Here is a 20,923-nt window from a genome sequence, read left to right as displayed (position 1 = left end):
CGGTGGTGTAGATCGCCACCGTCTACCTGTCTCCACAGGTGCAGCGACCTTGGCCACCGCTCACCTGGGTTCAGGGCCCCGCCCCACTGTCCGGGACCGCCCCAAGGCCTGCGCATGCGCACTAAACTCCAGGCCAACAGCTCAGCCCTGCAGCTCCTTGATTTATCGTTTCTTGATACCATCGGCCTTTACTTTGAAAACAGAAGTTCGGAGATAAAATTATTAAAAGTTTAAAGACCGCAGCAGAGTATTAACGTGCGAGGGCCCTCCTGAGAGGCAGGGCTCTCCCATGCCCTTAAGGTGTGTCACATCCCTGATATCTTCGGGACAATAAGATGATTGCCCCCAGCTGTTACTCAAGAAACACATTTTAATGTAAAGTGGATTTCTGATGAAACAAAGGAAACTGGATACTCGATCCTTGAAGTGGGTTTTCGTCACCGACTGGCTGTGCACCCTTGGGCAAGTTGCCTAACCTCTCTAGGCTTCAGATTCTTCATTTGTAAAAGAATACAGCATTGTACCAATGTTAATTTCCTGACTTTGATCGTTGTGCCTTGGCATTGAAGAGTAACCTTAAGGAAAGCTGGGTGGGTGGTTGATGGGAATTATCTACATATTTTTGTAGCTTCTCTGGAAATAAAAAAATTGCAGCAACAGATCCTTTGGGAGGAAAAGGAGCACCCCTCACCCAGTATGAGGACTAGAATACACAGGCCCTGACAAGTACTGGCTTGTACTCAAGGTTTTGTTGTGAACTAGTTGTATGTCCTTGGACACACTGCTTGACTTCTAATCCCTTATCTAACTGGGAAAAGTGTGGATATTGACTTGGGTTCTTAATGTCATTTCTAGTGTTAAAATGTAAGAACAATGGAAGGGCCTCAAGGTTCTCATTTGCCTTCTTAACTCTTCCTTATTTTTATTATTATTATTATTATTTTTTTTTTTAATTCATGCTTCCAGCCCTGTGCTTTCCTCTTATTTTTGGTCCACTTGGTATGTCCTGAGCTTATCCTAAATTAGTACTTAAAAGTATCCTGGAGTATATTTACATATAAGCAGAGCAGCTCTTAACTATTGATAGAAGTCCATCCCTAGCACCACGTGAAAGAAGTTGATTGTAATCCAGCCATTTTCAGTTAACCTGAGGTCTCTCAATTTGGTGGGGCATTGAAATAACCTGGGAAACTTTTTTTTTAAGCTATGGGGTGAGAGAAAAAGAGTGTGTGTGCTCAGTAGAGGAGGGGCAGAGAGAGAGAGAAAGAATCTTTTTTTTTTTTTTTAAAGAGAGAAAGAATCTTAAGTAGACTCCCTGCTGAGCAGGGAGTTCCCTCATGGGGCTTGATCTCACAACCCCGAGATCAGAACCTGAGCCAGGGCAACTCTCTCAGGTTCCCTCCCTCTTGGGAGCTTTGTACTATCATCCAATAAACAAATTTTGCTTTGCTGCTGACCAAAAAAAAGAACCTAAGCCAGAATCAAGAATCTGATCCTTGACTGAGCCACCCAGGTATCTCCACCTGGGAAATTTTTAAAGCTACTGATGCTCCGATCCCACATGCAGAGATCCTGCTTTGATAGGTCTGAGTGTCAGTAGGGCAGATTTCACTTTTTATATTTGGTGCATTTGTGTTTATCAAATTGTGTTTATCATTGCTCAGTTTACACTAAAATTAATCCTACCGGGAATCCCTGGGTGGCTCAGCGGTTTAGCGCCTGCCTTCGGCCCAGGGCGTGGTCCTGGAGTCCCGGAATCAAGTCCCACATCAGGCTCCCTGCATGGAGCCTGCTTCTCCCTCTGCCTGTGTCTCTGCCTCTCTCTCTCTGTCTTTCATGAATAAATAAATAAACAAAATCTTAAAAAAAAAAAAAAGAAACGGATTTCTAAATAAATAAATAAATAAATAAATAAATAAATAAATAAATATCAATCCTACCAAAGCATAATTTAGTCTTTTTATAGTCTTTTTATAGAACATACAATGCCCATGTTTCTTTTTGCCCATATTATATAAATCCTCTCTCAAGTAAAATTATGGTACAAAGCATGCAATAATTTTACATGCACTAAATGGAAATTGATGTAGTTATATATACTTTTTGTTTATACAATATGTTTTTTTTAATTTATTTTTTATTGGTGTTCAATTTACTAACATACAGAATAACCCCCAGTGCCCGTTACCCATTCACTCCCACCCCCCGCCCTCCTCCCCTTCCACCACCCCTAGTTCGTTTCCCAGAGTTAGGAGTCTTTACGTTCTGTCTCCCTTTCTGATATTTCCCACACATTTCTTCTCCCTTCCCTTATATTCCCTTTCACTATTATTTATATTCCCCCAAATGAATGAGAACATATAATGTTTGTCCTTCTCCGACTGACTTACTTCACTCAGCTGTTTATACAATATGTTGCAGCAATACATTTTTTTTTTTGAGATTATAAACCCCAGTGGCACAAGGACCTGCATTTTTTAAACAGCTTTATTGTGATATAACTCATATACCATGTGATCAAACCATTTAGAGTGTGCAATTCAATGGTTTTTACTGTATTCAGAGTTGTCAGGAACCTAAAATTTAACCTTTGTTATACAGGAGGGTAAATGTGAAATGACCAACAACTGTCATGATTAAGGTAAATTTTTTAGTATTTTTTTTTTCCCTCTAGTCATGTTATTCTCTACAAAGCCTACTTAAAGGAAAGAAGGTAATTACCAGTGATGAACTCATCTTTAATGAAAAGAAGTGTCATTAAAACAGAGAAAAAAATGTCAGTTTTCTTTCAATGCTCATTCATCTTCCCTGAAAGGACACAGAACACTTCCAAACAGTGATGATTAGATCCAAAATTTATATGCTCTGCTTTATATACTCTTTGATTAATCCATAACAACCAATTACCATTGCCTACCTTTATTATTAGATTTTCCCAGCACCATTACACTCCTGACTGATGAAAATGCTAAGAGTCTATTAACAGCATGCACAATATCATTTAGCTGATGCCAAATGGTTAATTGTCTTCAAAATTTGAAGGCATGGTCTTATGATATATGGGACCGTGACTATATATAAATGAGTCTATATAAAATTTAAGAAAGCACATTCACAAAGTAAGTGCTCAGTGAGTAGGGTAATCATATCATAGAAACCAGGACACTTGAGAATGGCGCTCAATGTATTAGCTGTTATTCTACAGCACCTATTTTGCATAATTAAAATGATAATACAGGGCAGCCCAGGTGACTCAGAGGTTTAGCGCTGCCTTCAGCCCAGGGTGTGATCCTGGAGTCCCGGGATGGAGTCCCACGTCAGGCTCCCTGCGTGGAGCCTGCCTCTCCCTCTGCCTGTGTCTCTGCCTCTCTCTCTCTCTCTCTCTCTCTCTGTCTCTCATGAATAGATAAATACAATATTAAAAAAAAATAAAAACTTAAAAAAAATAAATCTTGGGGATGGGGTGCCAGGCTGGCTCAGTCAAAAGAGTTTGTGACTTTATTTATTTTTTAAAATACTTTATTTATTTATTATTATTCATGAGAGACATAGAATGAGAGAGAGAGAGAGAGAGAGAGAGAAGCAGAGACACAGGCAGAGGGAGAAGCAGGCTTCATGCAGGGAGCCTGACATGGGACTCCATTCCGGGTCTCCAGGATCACGTCCTGGGCTGAAGGCAGGTGCTAAACTGCTGAGCCACCCAGGGATCCCCCAAGTTTGTGACTTTAGATACCCAGGTCAGTCATGAGTTCAAGCCCCACATTGAGTGTACAGATTACTAAAAATAAATAAATTTTAAAAATATTTTTTAAAAAAATCTTGAGGGAAAAATGCACATAGATTCTTCAAGATTTTCCCTTAGAATTAAGGTATATATAAATAAATAAAACAAACATTATCATCATTGGCTGCCACTTTTAAATCATCCTATACACCGAGCAAACCTAGATGAGCCACTATACCTATTAGTTATTAAACAGCCAAAATAATACGTGTATATGAGCCTGGTCAGTTCTTCCTGAGTCAAACATGCAAGCACCAGTTGGTTTGCAGATGCCAGCTCCTTACACATTTGGACTTCTGGGGCAATTAATCTGTCACTTTTCGACAAGTGATCAATTTTCTAATAATTGAACTTTAAGAGGAATTGGTAGACAATGGGTCTTTGTACTCAGGCTATAAAGAAGTAAAAACAAATGAATTTTCCAGGTCACAGAGGCTTCCATCACCAATGCTTCTGATCATTTTAGATAGAAATCTTTCTAAATGCATGAGCCTTGTCGCAATGTTTTCCAAGAAAGTCTGGGTCTTTTTTTTTTTTTTTTAAGATTTTATTTATTCATTCATTCATGGGAGACACAGACAGAGAGGCAGAGACACAGGCAGAGGGAGAAGCAGACTCCATGCAGGGAGCCCGATCTGGGACTCGATCCTGGGACCGGGGGATCACGTCCTGAGCCAAAGGCAGGTAGGTGCTCAACCACTGAGCCACCCAAGCATCCCTGGGTCTTTCTTTTAGAAAAATCTCACTTGACATCCAGAAAGAAATATGGCTACTAGTCAGTGCTTTGCATATTCAGAGAAAAGAAAACATGAGGAGATCCCTGGGCGGCTCAGTGGTTTGGTGCCTGCCTTCGGCCCAGGGCATGATCCTGAAGTCCTAGGATTGAATCCCCCATGGGGCTTCTTGCATGGAGCCTGCTTCTCCTCTGTCTGTGTCCCTGCTTCTGTGTGTGTGTGTGTGTGTGTGTGTGTGTGTGTGTGTGTGTGTGTGTCTCATGAATAAATAAATAAAATCTTTAAAAAAGAAAAGAAAACATGAATGCTGCATCTACTCTACATGCCAAGGATGAGAATCTTGCAGAATTACCATCCTCCTCATGCATTCTCGACATGCTGCCTTTGCTCCATTCATAGTCAGGGAAGGAGCCTCTAGAATCAACATCCCACAGGCTCCTTCATCATGGTTTCCTAACCTGGAAATTTTGTCCTCTTTTCCTCTGTGACTGCTAACAGATGCTGTCCACTTTGATAGCACATATCTGAACATCTCCAGGGCAGGGCATCAGTCTTGATTGGCCACTACTTACTTTACCTTTTTTCCTTCCAGTCAAGAAAGCATATTGGAAAGCAAGTAAAAGTGATACTGTATGGATAATCTCAAATCTGTGCTGAGTTTCTTTTTAGGTAAACCAACCTTGGTATGTTTGCATCCTTGAATATATTACTAGAAAAAAATATATTTGTGAATTATTAACAACTATGACATATCAGAGTGTGCAGTGACTTCATGACTGAGAAACATCCTTTATCTTGATGATCTGCAGTGAGGCCAAATCATGCCCTTTCTTCCCAAAGCATTCATTCATTATTTATGTATTCATTCACTGTTCTTTTATTCTTTCCACATTTAATGAGTATTTACTCTGTTACATTCTGAAGATACATGATGACCCAGACCAAAAATCCTTTAATGTCAATAAGCTAATATCTACTGTAGGAAGTTAGATATGTCAACAAAAGAAATTGGGATGTAAGTATAGGCGATGGACATAAATATAGATACTATATGTGATAGGTGGATAGATAGTAGACAGTAGATGACAATTGATATGTAGAGGTATAAGAGATATAAACCGTCTCTAGCTCCTCTGCAAGAGAAAGCCTTCCCAGCAGTGCCGCAGCCATGGACAGTATGCAGAGTCTAGAGCAGCAGTGTGGTAAATTGACTTATGCCTCAGCGTGGTCTGAAGATGCTCCATCGTTATGTTCCCTTCTATCTTCCTAGCTTTCGTAGTTATCCAGCAATCTACAAATCATTTAAGCACTGTTTATCAAACTTATGATGTACTGGGTACTTTGCCTAGGTGATCTCATTTAATCCTTGTAGGAACCCTGTTTGATCAGCTACTTTATGGACTCCAAGTCTTTTTTTTTTTAATATTTTATTTATTTATTCATGAGAGACACACACAGAGAAAGAGAGAGAGGCAGAGACACAGGCAGAGGGAGAAGCAGGTTCCATGCAGGGAGCCCGATGTGGGACTCGATCCCGGGACTCCAGGATCACACCCTGGGCTGAAGGCAGCACTAAACCACTGAGCCACCCGGGCTGCCCTGGTCTCCAAGTCTTGAAGAGCAAATTCCTACCATTAGTAAGCAATCATCATAATTCAACTCCAAGTTTGTCTGACTTAAAACTCATGCACTTTCCATTATACCAATAGAGTAAGGATAGTAAGAGAGCAGCTAATGAGCTACTGCAAAGAAGACTTTTTGAATCAATAATTTTCATAGAAAGGCCAATGCTAGAACAACATAATGCTTTCAGGAAATCACACTGAGATGAAGATCCAGGAAATGATGTTGCTCATTTTAATATCTCTCTCTTTTTTTTTAAAGAAGTCATAAACCGCATTTATTACGTTGGTATATCATACTGGTCTCATTGCTGTGGTTTCTGTCTCTCCCCACCCCATCCTCTAACGGTCTGGCTACACCGTGCATCCTTGAACCATTACCTCACAGCAGCACTATGCTTATTCCTCCTCTCTTAACACCATTCATTCACAGGGTCAAAGTTCTGGTCCACAAACCTTTCCCTCTAGGAAGTTCAATGCTTGTGAAAGAATTTGTAATAAACCAGGCCCCCTAGGATGGCCAGCTCCAGTAAGATGACGATGGAAAGTAGCTGCTTGTTGGTTGTCACTTTTCTGGACATTGAACGGAGAATCTTTCGACTTTTGCTCAAGTTATCGCTTGTGTTTACCAGCCTACTTTTAGTACGTTCCAACTGGTCACATTGTTCCCCCAGCTCTTCTATGATTTCTGAGCCAATCTGGTCAGTCTCTGTGGCAATCCGATGAGAACGCTCAATACTCCGGGTGGCCCGGTTCAGGCTATCAGTGCCTTGCAGAAGCAATGCCCTTTGAGATTGCAGCCGGGTCATATGTTCGTTTTCTACAGCATATGAACCATATTTCATGTCTCCTCGGCCTCCAGGTGTGGCTGTCAACGGTGTGCTGCTCACTTCCCGATGGGGTTTGGCAAGGTCCTTCCAGTAGGTTCGAAGCTTAGACATCATAGGGTTACGGAAAGATAGAGGTGCATAACGTAGTTCCTCTTCCATCTCTGCCAGTGTTGCATTTGCTTCCTGTTGCTTTTCGTCAAAATCTCTGATCAGCTGCTTCTTCTCTTCTGTGCCTGCCATCCCCAGGAGCCGCTCCGGCACCCCTCGCAGGTCTTCATGGAGGCCGCGGAAGATCTCGTGAAGTTTCTCGAAATGCTCCGAGGGGACGGCGGAGGTGGCCGTGGCGCAGGCTGCACTGGAGCGGCGGCCGCCGAGATCTGGGGCCCTGGGCCGCCCCTATTGCGGCGGTCACCCGCCCAGCCCCGCGGCATCACGGCCACCGCAGCCACCTCCGCCAGCTACAAGCAATGTCTCTTTTCTTTTCTTTTAGTATTTCTTGTGAAAAATTCGAAAGGGGACATTATGGGGAAAATACTTTTTCAAGATTTTTAATGTGATAGAACACCTACAAATAGGGGCTCTTATGAACAACCATAAAAAACTGACATTAAAAAAAGGTAATTTATTAAATATGTACTTTGTAAGTAATTAGATATTATTGTATATCATATGCTTGCTAGCAAGCATATGATACAGTAAAAATGGGTGGAAAAAATGTTTAGGATCAGTACTTTTCAAATATTTAGTTATCTATTTATTTTAGTGATTTTTAAAAAAATAAATTGGTAAATCTTATGGTCAAGATACGGGAATTCTTTGTACTTTTCTTGAAATTTTTCTCCAGGTTTGAAATTTGCAAAAAAAAAATAATAAAATAAAAAAATAAAGTAAATAATCAGCATATAATTGTATTGGGGTTTTTTGGTTATTAATTCAAAGCGCACTTAAATGTGGTTGAATCTAAATGGAGACTCTATTACATCACTAAGTCTTAGAAATTATGAATGCCCTTCATGAGGCAAGAGGCCAGAATATAAAAGAAAGATTTGTATTTAATATTTTTCGATCTATTCTCCAACAAAACCACTTTCTTTCTATATAAGCGCTTTCTCCATTGTTGACTCTTCTTTGAATATTTGGCTGGAACCAGCCCAACTCAATAGGACAGAGAATTGCCAGAGAAATGGGAACCATGAAATGGAGGATACAATGCTGACTAGTAATTATTCTTATCCTAGAAGACTATCCCAAGCTGGGGGCAGTGAGATACAAGAAACTTGCTGAGCAACTACAGAAATTCAGCCAGCCAGTCAGTCGATAATATTGATTTGTGGTACCCTCTACACAGTAGAATACAGTGGTTCAGAACATGGTTTGGAAAGATAGGGTAAAATCCTGGCTCTGCCTTATTAAGTCTGTGGCTATCATGAGCAAATGACTTCACTTTCTGTATCATAGTTTCCTCGCCTATGAAATGAGACAATAATAACGGCTACCTTGTGATGAAAATATGTATTATATACATTAATATATCTTCAGTGCTTAGAAGCCTGCTCAATTAATGTTGGTATGCACTGAGCTAAGTACTGGAGATAACAGTGGCGAACAGGATTGATGTGGTCCCAGCTCTGAAGAAGCCTATGCCTTCATAGTGGGGGATGCAGATTTGCAAAGTAGCAATTAACCATGACCGTGTCATGGTTGGGACAAATAGGAAAATAATGGCTAATATTTGCCATTCACATTATTTAAAGAGTAAATAGCATTTACTCTGTGACGTACGTATAAAGTGCACTACAAATTATTCACTTAATCCTCATAATAACTCTATGAGGAAGGTAGTATTATCAGCTGCATTTTGTCAATGAGGAACTAAAGTGTAGTGAGGTTAAGTCACTTGATCAAGGTCACACAGAAGACAACAAAGTGGGGCTTCAAACCTAGGCAATCATAATTAGTCTATGTTCCTTTTTTTCTTTTAATTTATTTATTTATTTTTGTTAGTAATCTCTATGTCCAACGTGGGACTCAAACCCACAATCCTGAGGTCAAAAGTCACAATGCTCTTCTGACTGGGCCAGCCAGGTGTCTCCTGTCCATGTTCTCTTTTTTTTTTTTTTCCTGTCCATGTTCTTAATCATGCATTCTACCTCTTTTGATTACCTGAACTCAGGGTATTTAGGGAAAAATTTCCCAGAAAACAGTGTCTATGCTATGACCTGAAGGCTGAGTTGGAGTTACCAGGATTGGAGCAAAGAAGGGGATAAGGAAGTGTTATAGGTAGAAAGAGTTTATGTGTTAAGTAGAGAGAAAAGAAAGCATGGTGAGGTGCCTGGGTGGCTCAGTCAATGAAGCATCTGCCTTTGGCTTGGGTCATGATCTCAGGGTCCTGGGATCAAGCCCCACGTGGGGCTCCCTGCTCAGTGGGAGCCTGCTTCTCCCTCTCCTCCTCACTTGTGGTCTCTGCTGTTATCTCTGTCCCTCTCTCTCTTTCAAATAAATACATAAAATCTTTAAAAATCTTTTTTAAAAAGAGAGATTCAAGAGGCAAAAATATAGAGCGTGGTGGTTGAATAGTTCAGGAAAGAGATAGATGAAGAGTCATACATATATCAAGACTTTGGTTTGGATATATTTGAATAGGTGGTTTTGTACATTGGTGGTATCCAAATAGACATCCCAGAAGAAAAATGAGATTTATTTATTTTTATTAATTAATTAATTTATTTTAAAGACTTTTATTTATTTATTCATGAGAGAGAGAGAGAGAGAGAGGCAGAGACACAGGCAGAGGGAGAAGCAGGGAGCCCAACATGGGACTTGATCCTAGGACTCCAGGATCACACCTGGGGCCCAAGGCAGGTGCCCAACCGCTAAGCCACCCAGGTGTCCTGAAAAATGAGATTTAAATGGAAATTTTAGGGGATCCCTGAGTGGCTCAGTGGTTTAGCGCCTGCCTTCAGCCCAGGGCGTGTTCCTGGAGTCCTGGGATCGAGTCCCACGTCGGCTCCCTGCATGGACCCTGCTTCTCCCTCTGCCTGTGTCTCTGCCTCTGTCTCTGTCTCTGCCTCTGTCTCTGTCTCTGTCTCTCATGAATAAATAAATAAAATCTTTAAAAATAAATAAATAAATGGAAATTGAAAATCTTTGAATATACACTTGAAGGAAGCAACAGTAGAATTAAACTTTGTTTGCCATTTCTGTTTCCAAGTGCATAGTAACTGCTCAATGAACAAATCCTTTAATGAATGAGTGACAAGATGTAGGTATAGTTCTGAACTTCTAGAGAGATTTGGGCTAAAAGTAGAGATGAGAGAATCATTAGCAAGTAGAGTTTGAAGCCACAGAGCTGTATGAGATTATCCTCGATGACTGTGTACAGTAGGAACAGGGTAGGAGGTAAGACAGAGTTCCATGCATGGAATGTCAACCTTCAAGGGAATGGCCAAGGAAGGGAGGCTAATAAAGAGGAAGCCCTTTCAGAGTGATATGAGGAAAACGAGAAGGTGGCTTCTCTAGTAGAAGAAGGAATATGTAAGTGTTCAGTTTATAGATGCAAACACTATAAGAGGACAATAAAGATGAAAAAAGTGTCTTTTTTTTTAAGATTTTATTTATTCATTCATGAGAGACAGAGAGAGAGAGAGAGAGAGAGAGGCAGAGACACAGGCAGAGGGAGAAGCAGGCTCCCTGCAGGGAGCCTGATGTGGGGCTTGATCCAGGGTCTTCAGATCAGGCCCTGGGCTGGCTGAAGGCGGCGCTAAACCGCTGAGCCACCGAGGCTGCCCTTTTTTTTTTTTTTTTTTTTTGAGAGAGAGAGAGAGACAGACTGACAGACAGACAGTGAGTGGAGGGTGGGGCAGAGAGGGAGGAAAAAAAGAGAATCTCAAATGGATTCCTGGCTGAGCATGGAGCCTGACATGAGGCTGAATCCCACGACCTCGAGATCATGACCTGAGCTGAAATCAAGAGTTGGACATTCAACCAACTGAGCCACCCAGGTGTCCCAAGAAGAGTCCATTTTAACAATTAAAACAATCTTGCATCCTTGTCAAGAACTTCTGAGTGGAGAAGAGGGAGAAACCAGAGGGCAGGGAGGGAAGGAGGAAGTGTGGAGGTAGAGACAGTGAGTGTACAAAATTCTTGCAGAACATTTGCTTATAAAAAGGAAGGGAGAGATGGTGATAACTGGAGATACTCTAGAGAAACCCATGAGTCTGTTTTTGTTACCTTTTATGTAAGGATTTACAGTTAGTGGTGGTGAGGAGGTTATAGATAACAATGGTGATAATGTTATTGTCCTTGTCATTGCTTGAGATAGGACAGTGAAGTATGTTTTGAATGAAGGGAAGGAGGGAGAAGTCAATGCTGAGGAGGAAGGGACACATGGAGAATGGTAATCCAGAGTTTGGGATTAGTTTTTGATAGAATGAAGGGCATGTTTTCCCTTTTGTCATGAGAATAGGAGAGTAGAGTAAGTGCAGAATGTAATTTAAGTATGCAATGGACCAGAACTTGAAGGCATTCTCTCTCTCTCAATCTCTCTCTTTTTTTCAAGGCATTCTCTTCTGATGGCTTCTATCTTCTCTGTGAAATTGTAGATTGGGCATATTTGCTGACAGCACTAGAAGGCCTGGAGATTTTAGGACAGAGGAGGTTTGAAATGAAAATTGTGATGAGTGGAAAAGTAAGCTCACTAGGGCAGAGAAAGAGTTGCCAGGCAGTTGTTGAGAGTTCGCCTGAGGTTGGAGACAGAGGCTTGTAGAAGGTGGCACTGAAATAGCCCAGGGTTTGGGTTTTGCCTAATGAATGTGATAAATAGACAAAAGGCAAAAGGCTATGACAGGAGAGTGGTTGGAGTCCCTGGGGAATCTGAACTGGACCAGGAAGAAAGGAAAGACAGGAGGGGTGCAGAAGACTGAGAAAAAGTAACTCAGACAGCAAGGTCTAGAGATGCCAATATTTTCTATTTTCAGAAGGTAAAGTTCACAGCCATGTCAGACAGAAGTCTCTGAATAGGGCAGAGAGGAACATAGTTCCCTGACATAAGGAGTCATTTTAAATGGATGGAATTTGGGGATGTCTGGGTGGCTCAGCAGTTGAGAGTCAGCCTTGAGCTGGAATGTGATCCTGGGATACTGGATGGAGTCCCATACGGGGCTCCCTGCAGGGAGCCTCCTTCTCCCTCTGCCTGTGTCTCTGCCTCTCTCTCTGTGTGTCTCTCATGAATAAAAAGATAAATCATTTATAAATAAAATAAATAAAATAAGTGGAGGGAATAAAAATAAAAATAAAAATAAATGGAGGGAATTTGGGGTGCTGGAGTGGATCAGTCAGTTGGGCATTTAACTCTTGGTTTTTAGCTTGGGTTGCGATCTCATGGGTCCCTGTCTCCAAGCTCAGTGGGGAGTCTACTTGAGGATTTTGTCCCTCTGCACTCCCCCCCCCAAAGTAAATAAATAAATAAATAAATAGAAGGAATTTGCACTTCATCAGCACGTATGAAGAGTCAGGCAGGGATCCCTGGGTGGCGCAGCGGTTTATCGCCTGCCTTTGGCCCAGGGCGCGATCCTGGAGACCCGGGATCGAATCCCATACCGGGCTCCTGGTGCATGGAGCCTGCTTCTCCCTCTGCCTATGTCTCTGCCTCTCTCTCTCTCTCTGTGTGACTATCATAAATAAATAAAAATTAAAAAAAAAAAAGAGTCAGGCATTATGCTATGAACTGTATGCATAATTCATTAATTATGGATTAATTCATTTGACCTTCAAAATAAAGCCAAAATCAGAGATTATTATTCTCTTTATTTTTTTCAAAGATAGATTGATTGATTGATTGATTGATTTATTTATTTATTTATTTATTTATTTATTGGAAACACAAAGAGAAAGGCAGAGACACAGGCAGAGGGAAAAGCAGGCTTCCTGCAAGGAGCCCGATATGGGACTTAATCCCGAATTCTGGGATCACGCCCTGAGCCCAAGGCAGACGCTCAACCGCTGAGCCATCCAGGCATCCCTATTAATTCTCTTTAAAGAAAAGCTGTGCTCAGGACATTTGCCAGTAAGGGACACAGTTTGTCAAGGATTTAGTGGAGACTCAAATCTTTCTATTTTTTTAAGTAAGCTCTACCCACAACATGGAACTTGACCTTACCACCCAGAGATTGAGTATTATGTTCTACCAACTGAGCCAGCTAGGTACCCCATTTTGATCCCCAAATCTTTTCATTTTGTTTTGTTCATTTGTTTTTTAAATAAGCTTAATGTCTTTACTTTTTCAAGTTTCTTTATTTTTTTAGTAACGTTACACCCAACATGGGGCCCAAACTCACCACTCTGGAATCAAGAGTCCCATGCTCTTCCTACTGAGCTAGCCAGGCACCCCTGTTCTCACCCCCAAATCTTACCATTTTTCCAGAACTGCTCCAGAAGTCACTAGAAAGAATTAAACCTCTTTCATATCTTTTTGGTTTTTCATTATTAGTATTATTATTTTTAGAGTTTTTCTTTATTTATTTAAGTGTACTCTACACTGAACATGGGGTTCAAATGCACAGCCCTGAGATCGAGAGTCCCACGCTCTACCGACTGAGCCAGCCAGGTGCCCCTAAACTGATTAATTTTTAAAGACTAGTTTATTGGGACACCTGGGTGGCTCAGTGGTTGAGCATCTGCCTTCGGCTCAGGGCGTGATCCCAGAGCCCCAGGACTGAATCCCACATCGGGCTCCCTGCATGGAGCCTGCTTCTCCCTCTGCCTGTGTCTCTGCCTCTCTCTCTGTGTGTGTGTCTCTCATGAATAAATAAATAAAATCTTAATAAAAGAAAAAAGACTAATTTATTTTTTAATTTTTATTTTTTTTAAAGACTAGTTTAAAAAAGATGTGACATAGGGGCACCTGGCTGGCTCAGTCCATAGATCATCCAACTCTTGAACTTGGGTTCATGAGTTCAAGCCCCACATTGGGTTTACTGAATTGAAACAAATAATAAAAATAATTAATTTATTAAATTCAATTGATTTAAAGATTATTTTAAAATTCAAGCCATAAAGATGGATATGCTTAGGGAAAACCTTCAGGTAAGGCTGGTGGGTAGAATTTATCTTCACCATTCTTGGTTTCTTCAATAACCTACTAGAATATTTCCTTGCACACACAGGCAGATGTGTATATGTGTACATACATACTTACATGTGGTTTTGCACCCTCCTTTCCATATTTAGCAATAGATGTTGGAATTATTTGCTACAACACACCTTTTTACTTTCAGATAACCCATTATTCTCCAGTTACCAAAAATTATTTAACCCTACAACATATTTTAGGTTATTTTCCATCTTTTCTATTACAAATAAATTAGTAATTATCACCCTTGTAAATGCTTGTTTCCATGTGGAATTAGATTTTGAGGTGAGAAAGTTAGTAACGTCTATATGGTTTATTGACTGAATTGTATTTTACCTCAGCAATTTGAACTTCTACCTTTATTCTATAAAGGATAATTTTGTTGTATTTCTGTACTCCCTGTCACGTTTCATTGATCTATATATTCTTGATCCGTATATTCATGTGACAATACTAAATTGTTTCACATACTGAAGTTTCACAAAACATTTTTTTTAAGATTTTATTTGAAAAAAAAAAAAGATTTTATTTGAGAGAAAGCCAGAGTGAGGGGGAGTGACAGAGGGAGAGGGAGAAGCAGACTCCCACTGAGCAGGGAGCAGGATCATGACCTGAGCTGAAGGCAGATGCTTACCCGATTGAGCCACCCAGGGGCCCCTACAAAACATTTTGAGATCTATTAAGGATAAAACTCCCTCATTCCTTTTATTTGTTGATTTTCTGAATTTTCGTGAAGAAATTGCATTACATCGTAGAGAGGAATTACTTTAGAGATACTTCTCCCCCACACTTTATTTTATTTTTTTAAAGATTTTATTTATTTATTCATGAGAGACACACAGAGAGAGGCAGAAACATAGGCAGAGGGAGAAGCAGGCTCCCCTCAGGGATCTTGATGGCGGGACTCATCCCTGAACCCCAGGATCATTCCCTGAGCCGAAAGCAGAGCCTAATCGCTGAGCTATCCAGGCGTCCCTCATTCACACTTTATAATAAAGCATGTACTAGAGATACTCAAAGAATCAGAGATTTGACTAGGGCAGGAAAAAAAGGAACATTCAGATGTTAATTAGCTCAGCTGGGCCACACAGACACCTCCTTCCTGAAAGAAAGAGGATGAGGAAGACAATTTTGAGAAGGGAAGAGTTAAGATGAAACTGGCATTCCCTCCCCCCTTCGATATGGTTTCTCTTCTCTCCACTCCACTGTAGGGCTCTGGACAGGGACACTGGGCTTTCTGGTTCCTGTTTACAATGGGCTGTTCTCTTAGGGGCCTATGGCTAGCCTCCAAAATATAGCAGTACTTTGTTGGTACCTTCTCAAAGCTGTAAGATCAGACGCAGTTGGAATGGCTGCAAACCTCAACTCCTTTAGAATTTGTCTTTCCAGTCCACATGGTGACATTCGGATCACACACACAATAATCTCTGCCCTTACTTCCCGGCTCCCTACCCCCTCCACCTCTTCCCCCACCTCCTAGCCTCCCCTGACAACACTGTCCTTATTCTTTCCCCACTTGAGTTCCTAAGTATTTTGAGTTCCTCAGGAAGAGTTGGGGGGGAGGGGAACTACACTGACAAGACCCAGGAGTTACAAAGGCTCCCCAAGAACCTCCAATATTTGCCATACAGCAAAATTTACCCGAATAGATAGCTCTCTACAGAGTCCACAGTAGTATCTAGTACAATGTTTGGAAGCAGAGGTACTCAGTATCTGTTGAATTATTTGTGGCTCATAAATCAAAATTACTGCAGTCCTTAGACACAACTGCAGGTTATCCCAAAGAACTCATCTCTGTGGAACTTGACAAAGATAAAATTTGTTATAAATAAGTATAGTTTCATTGACATTCAGTCTAGGGCAAGTAAATTACCCAATGAGGTGATTTATAAATTCATTCAACTTAATTCTCTGATAGGAAGCTGAGCAATGTGCTCTGGTCATTGGGTCTGATTTATATGAGGAAAACGTACAAAAGAAAATGGAGGTTCTCTATCTTGCTCTTGTCCTCTCCTGGTCTCCTGTTACTATATAACAGGCATCTTTTTCCTTTAATTACCTTCTTCATGGCTTGAGAGCTTTGATGACTTGATTAAGCCTTGCAGTGCAGTTCCAGTCCCTACCCATCTGATTAATTAGCCCAAACCTTATTAACTTCCTAATTCTGATCAATAAGGCACTGATGCCAAACTGTGCAAGGGCAAACTAAGGAGGCAATTTTATTTCAAGACAGAGAACTTACTGGTTTTTAACCATCTTTTTTTTTTTAACCTTACTTTTTAATGCAGCCAGGTTGAAATACAGTAATACATGAATAGTTCCAAGAAGACCACAGATCCTGCAATCATAGCCATTTTGTTTGCTGCGATAGTCCTATCTGATCACACTATTTGGGGACCTTGCATTAGCAACACAGGATCTCCATTATTCCGGAAATCAGGTAGGTGTTGCCCATGACCAGAGAAAGAATGTGATGATGGTGAGGATGATGATGACCTTCTCTGCAGGAACTGACAAAAGAGGTAAGAAACTCCTCTCCCTTAAACCCAAACTCCGAAGGGCGTTCCCTACCACTGGGGGAATATTTCAATTTTCTTTTCTTTCTTTCTTTTCTTTTTTTTATTATTTCTTTTTATTTATTTTTAAAGATTTATTTATTTATTCATGAGAGAGAGAGAGAGAGAGGCAGAGACCCAGGCAGAGAGAGTAGCAGGCTTCATGCAAGGAGCCCGACATGGGACTCGATCCCGGGTCTCCAGGATCTGGTCCTGGGCTGAAGGCCGCACTAAACCGCTTAGCCACCCGGGCTGCCCCAGCCCCCAGCTTTATCGAAATATAATTTATTTTAAAAAAAAGAAAAAAGAAATATAATTTATAGATAACATTGTGTAAATTTAAGGAGTTTAATGTGAGGATTTGATACATGTATATATTGTGAAATGGCTACCACAATAATGTTAGTTAATAACACCTCCATCACCTCATCTGTGTGTGTGTGTGTGTGTGTGTGTGTGTGTTGAGAACAAGTAAAATCAATTTTCTTAGCAGCTCTCAAAAATATGATACAATGGTGTTAACTACTCATCATGCCTTGCCTTGGGTCACCAGAACTGATTCATGTTGTAAGTGCAAGTTTGTATCCTTGACCAACATCTTCCCATTTCCTCACCACTTGCCCCTGGCAATCACTGTTCTACTCTGTTTCTATGAGTTCAGCTTTATTAGATTTCACATATAAGCGAGATCATACAGTATTTGTCCTTCTCTGTCTAATTTCACTCAGCATAACGCCCTGAAGTTCCTTTCATATTGTTGCAAATGGCAAGATTTTCTTCTCTTTTTTTTTTTTTTTGATTTTCTTCTCTTTATCTGAATAATATTCTACTGTGTGTGTATAGCTATATATACTCCCCCACATTTTCTTTATCCATTCATCCATCCGTGGACAAGATATTTTCCTTTTAAAAAATATATTTTTTAGGGATCCCTGGGTGGCGCAGCAGTTTAGCGCCTGCCTTTGGCCCAGGGCATGATTCTGGAGACCCGGGATCGAATCCCACATCGGGCTCCTGGTGCATGGAGCCTGCTTCTCCCTCTGCCTATGTCTCTGCCTCTCTCTCTCTCTGTGTGACTATCATAAATAAATAAAAATTAAAATATATATATATATACTTTTTAAAGATTTCAATGCATCTTCTCCAGGTTACAGAGATCTATAGAAAACCAACATCCCCTTCCACCAAGGTAGGTTCATGACTTCGTCTCAGTTCTGTTTCCCTCCATCATTTTTAAAATCTGGTCTAGCTTCAACCCTCCAATGTCTCCCCAAATCACATGAGATTCTAAAGTTTAAGGAATAGACTAGATCTTGTTTTGTACTCTGTAATCACGTCAGCATTAAGCATGTACTAAATCAAATTATTTTGTGTCTTCATGATCTGTGTCTCCAGACACCTGTTTCATCACCAAAGGCTCCACTCCACAGAAGCCTGGGAGAAAGGCTTTACTTGCCAGACTCCCCAGGTCTGTGCAGCAGGGGCTGTGCCAGCACTGAGACCTTCTGGCTCATTCCCTCACCCAGTCCCTCCCCTACCATCTCAAGCTGCTTTTCCCTATACTGTCGGCTTAAGAAAATCACCACCAAATAAGTACAGTTTCTTACTTTTGTCTCCAGTTCTTTTTGCTAATAAGGTAACACATGCGTGATGGAACCAGTTCAGACACTACAAAAGGGTGGACAGTGAGAAAGCAGTGCCTCCTTCCCTTTTGTCTGAGTTTTCCTCATCTAATTGCCTTCCCAGGAATTTAACATGTTCTCAGTGTTGTGTGTGCCTTTCCAGAGATAATCTACTAGTAAGTGTATATATATATATATGCTTTTATATACACACACATATATGTACACTTATATTTTTAAAATGGAAAGAAAAGAACAGGCAGCTAGTCTATGGTTTTAGCCCTACTTCATTTCAAAGATGTAAAACAATCGTAATAAATCATACCACAAGTGCAATTCCAGAACCAGTAAATACAGTACACAGCTTCCACAAAATTGAATGCAACCAACTGAACTTTTCACGTGAAAGATGGGGAAAGAGAGAAAGGTGAATTGCAACCAGCTAATAATAGCTTTGAGGTTTAGGCAGGATAACTTGATGACTGAGCAATTTTTAATATTTTAATTCCAGAAAGCTTTAAAAAAAATTCCACTCTAGTACCCCACAAAAAATTGACATTAAGGGTTAAGAAACCACAAAGCAACTAAATAAAATCTGATATTAAGAATCAGAGAGGCGGGGATCCCTGGGTGGCGCAGCGGTTTGGTGCCTGCCTTTGGCCCAGGGCGCGATCCTGGAGACCCGGGATCGAATCCCACATCGGGCTCCCGGTGCATGGAGCCTGCTTCTCCCTCTGCCTATGTCTCTGCCTCTCTCTCTCTCTCTCTGTGACTATCATAAAAAAAAAAAAAAAAAAAAAGAATCAGAGAGGCGGAGAATGGGATGGCACCTAGGTGGTTCAGTCGATTGAGTGTCTGGCTTCTGCTGGGGTCATGATCCCAGGGTCCTGGGATGGAGCCCCTCATTCAGCTCCCTGCTCAGTGGTATCCTGTTTCTCCCTCTCCTTCTGCTGCTCCCCCTGCTGTCTGTTTCAAATAAATAAATAAAATCTTAAAAAAAAAAATCAAAAGATGGTCTAAAAAAAGAAATGAAAGAAAGAAAAAAAAAAAGGCCACCTGACTGGTTCAGTCTGTAGAGTGCAAATCTTTTTTTTTTTTTTTAAGATTTTATTTATTTATTTATTTATTTTAATATTTATTTATTTATGATAGTCACAGAGAGAGAGAGAGAGAGAGAGGCAGAGACATAGGCCGAGGGAGAAGCAGGCTCCATGCACCGGGAGCCCGATGTGGGATTCGATCCCGGGTCTGCAGGATCGCGCCCTGGGCCAAAGGCAGGCGCCAAACCACTGCGCCACCCAGGGATCCCAGATTTTATTTATTTATTCATGAGAGACATAGAGAGAGAGGCAGGCAGAGACATAGGCAGAGGGAGAAGCAGGCTCCATGCAGAGAGCCCGATGAGGGACTCCATCCTGGGACTGTGGGATCATGCACTGAGCCAAAGGCAGTGAGACACCCAGGCGTCCCGAGTGTGCAACTCTTAATGTCAGAGTCATGAGTTCAAGCCTCACATTCAGTGTAGTCTACTTAATATTAAAAAATTAAATAAAATTAAAGAATCAAGTAACATTAAAAAAAAAAGAAAAAAATCAAAGAACATTCAACTTCTAAAAAGAATATAAGACACATAGCAAAGAAGCCCTTAGATATCAATGAATTGCCAGCAGAGAAGCAAGCACATAAGCAAGCTTCATAAATACTTCCTAAATGACTGTGGCTTCTACAGATAGCCCACAGACCATGCTTCCTCTAACTCCAAAAGGAAATTTCAGAAGCTTAAACTCTTCCTTTGTATTCTGAAGATTGCAGAAACAATATTAGATTTCATAAAAAAAAATATTTTAACTTTGAAAAAGCAATAGAAAAGATATTCATAAATGATTGAAAAGCAGAGGGACGCCTGGGTGGCTCAATGATTGAGTGTCTGCCTTTGGCTCAGGGCGTGATCCCGGGGTCCCAGGATCGACTCTGGCATTGAGCTCCCTGCGAGGAGCCTGCTTCTTCTCCCTCTGCCTGTATCTTTGCCTCTCTCTGTGTCTGTCATGAATAACTAAATAAATAAAATCTTTGGGGAAAAAAAAAAGGATTGGGAAGCAGAGACAGGTAATTTGGTTTCAACCAACAGCTCTGTATTGCTCTCTCTTCAGCGCTGTGACCATCGCTGTACATTAAGATGGCCGTTGTTTTTGTTTTTTTTTAAGATTTTATTTGTTTATTCATGAGAGACAGAGAGAGAGACAGAGGCAGAGACACAGGCAAAGGGAGAAGCAGGCTCCATGCAGGGAGCCCGATGTGGAACTCGATCCCAGGACTCCAGGGTCATGACCTGAGCCTAAGGCAGAAGCTCAACCACTGAGCCACCCAGGCATCCTGAAGATGGCCATTGTTAGAGGAATTCATAAATATGATCTCCCCGCTCCTATACACACACTGCCTCCAAACGGTTTCCCCACTCTCCAGCCTTTCAGCCACCCCTGGCCATAGTCCACGGTGCCAGTCTAAAGCACCAGTCCTGGCTCATTCTCTAAACTCTTGAGTGAGCTCCCACTCAGACATTCACAGCTTACAAATCCCCTGCCTGATTTCTGAGTCTCATGCCTTTTCCACCCCCAATCTCCCACTTCATCCTCCATCTATAAGACTG

General features: G+C 41.1%; 1 protein-coding gene and 1 pseudogene across 2 annotated transcripts in view; both read right to left on the bottom strand.

Annotated features, from left to right (window-relative positions):
• Positions 1-20,923, bottom strand: part of PRDM14 (PR/SET domain 14) — a 185,188-nt gene that overhangs the window by 110,635 nt on the left and 53,630 nt on the right. The window contains exon 10 of one of the 2 annotated variants that reach the window (XR_012020066.1): positions 13,841-13,944. The exons of the other annotated variant lie outside the window; for it this stretch is intronic. The gene's annotated coding sequence lies outside the window, so the exon portion shown is untranslated. Of the gene's footprint in view, positions 1-13,840; positions 13,945-20,923 lie in introns of those variants that run through there. 2 annotated transcript variants of the gene reach the window in all.
• On the bottom strand, positions 6,456-16,167 carry LOC140620037 (vesicle transport through interaction with t-SNAREs homolog 1B pseudogene; annotated as a pseudogene).

Source organism: Canis lupus, chromosome 28 (assembly GCF_048164855.1).
Source record: "Canis lupus baileyi chromosome 28, mCanLup2.hap1, whole genome shotgun sequence".
NCBI lineage: Eukaryota > Metazoa > Chordata > Mammalia > Carnivora > Canidae > Canis > Canis lupus.
This window is presented reverse-complemented; position numbering and strand designations above follow the sequence as displayed.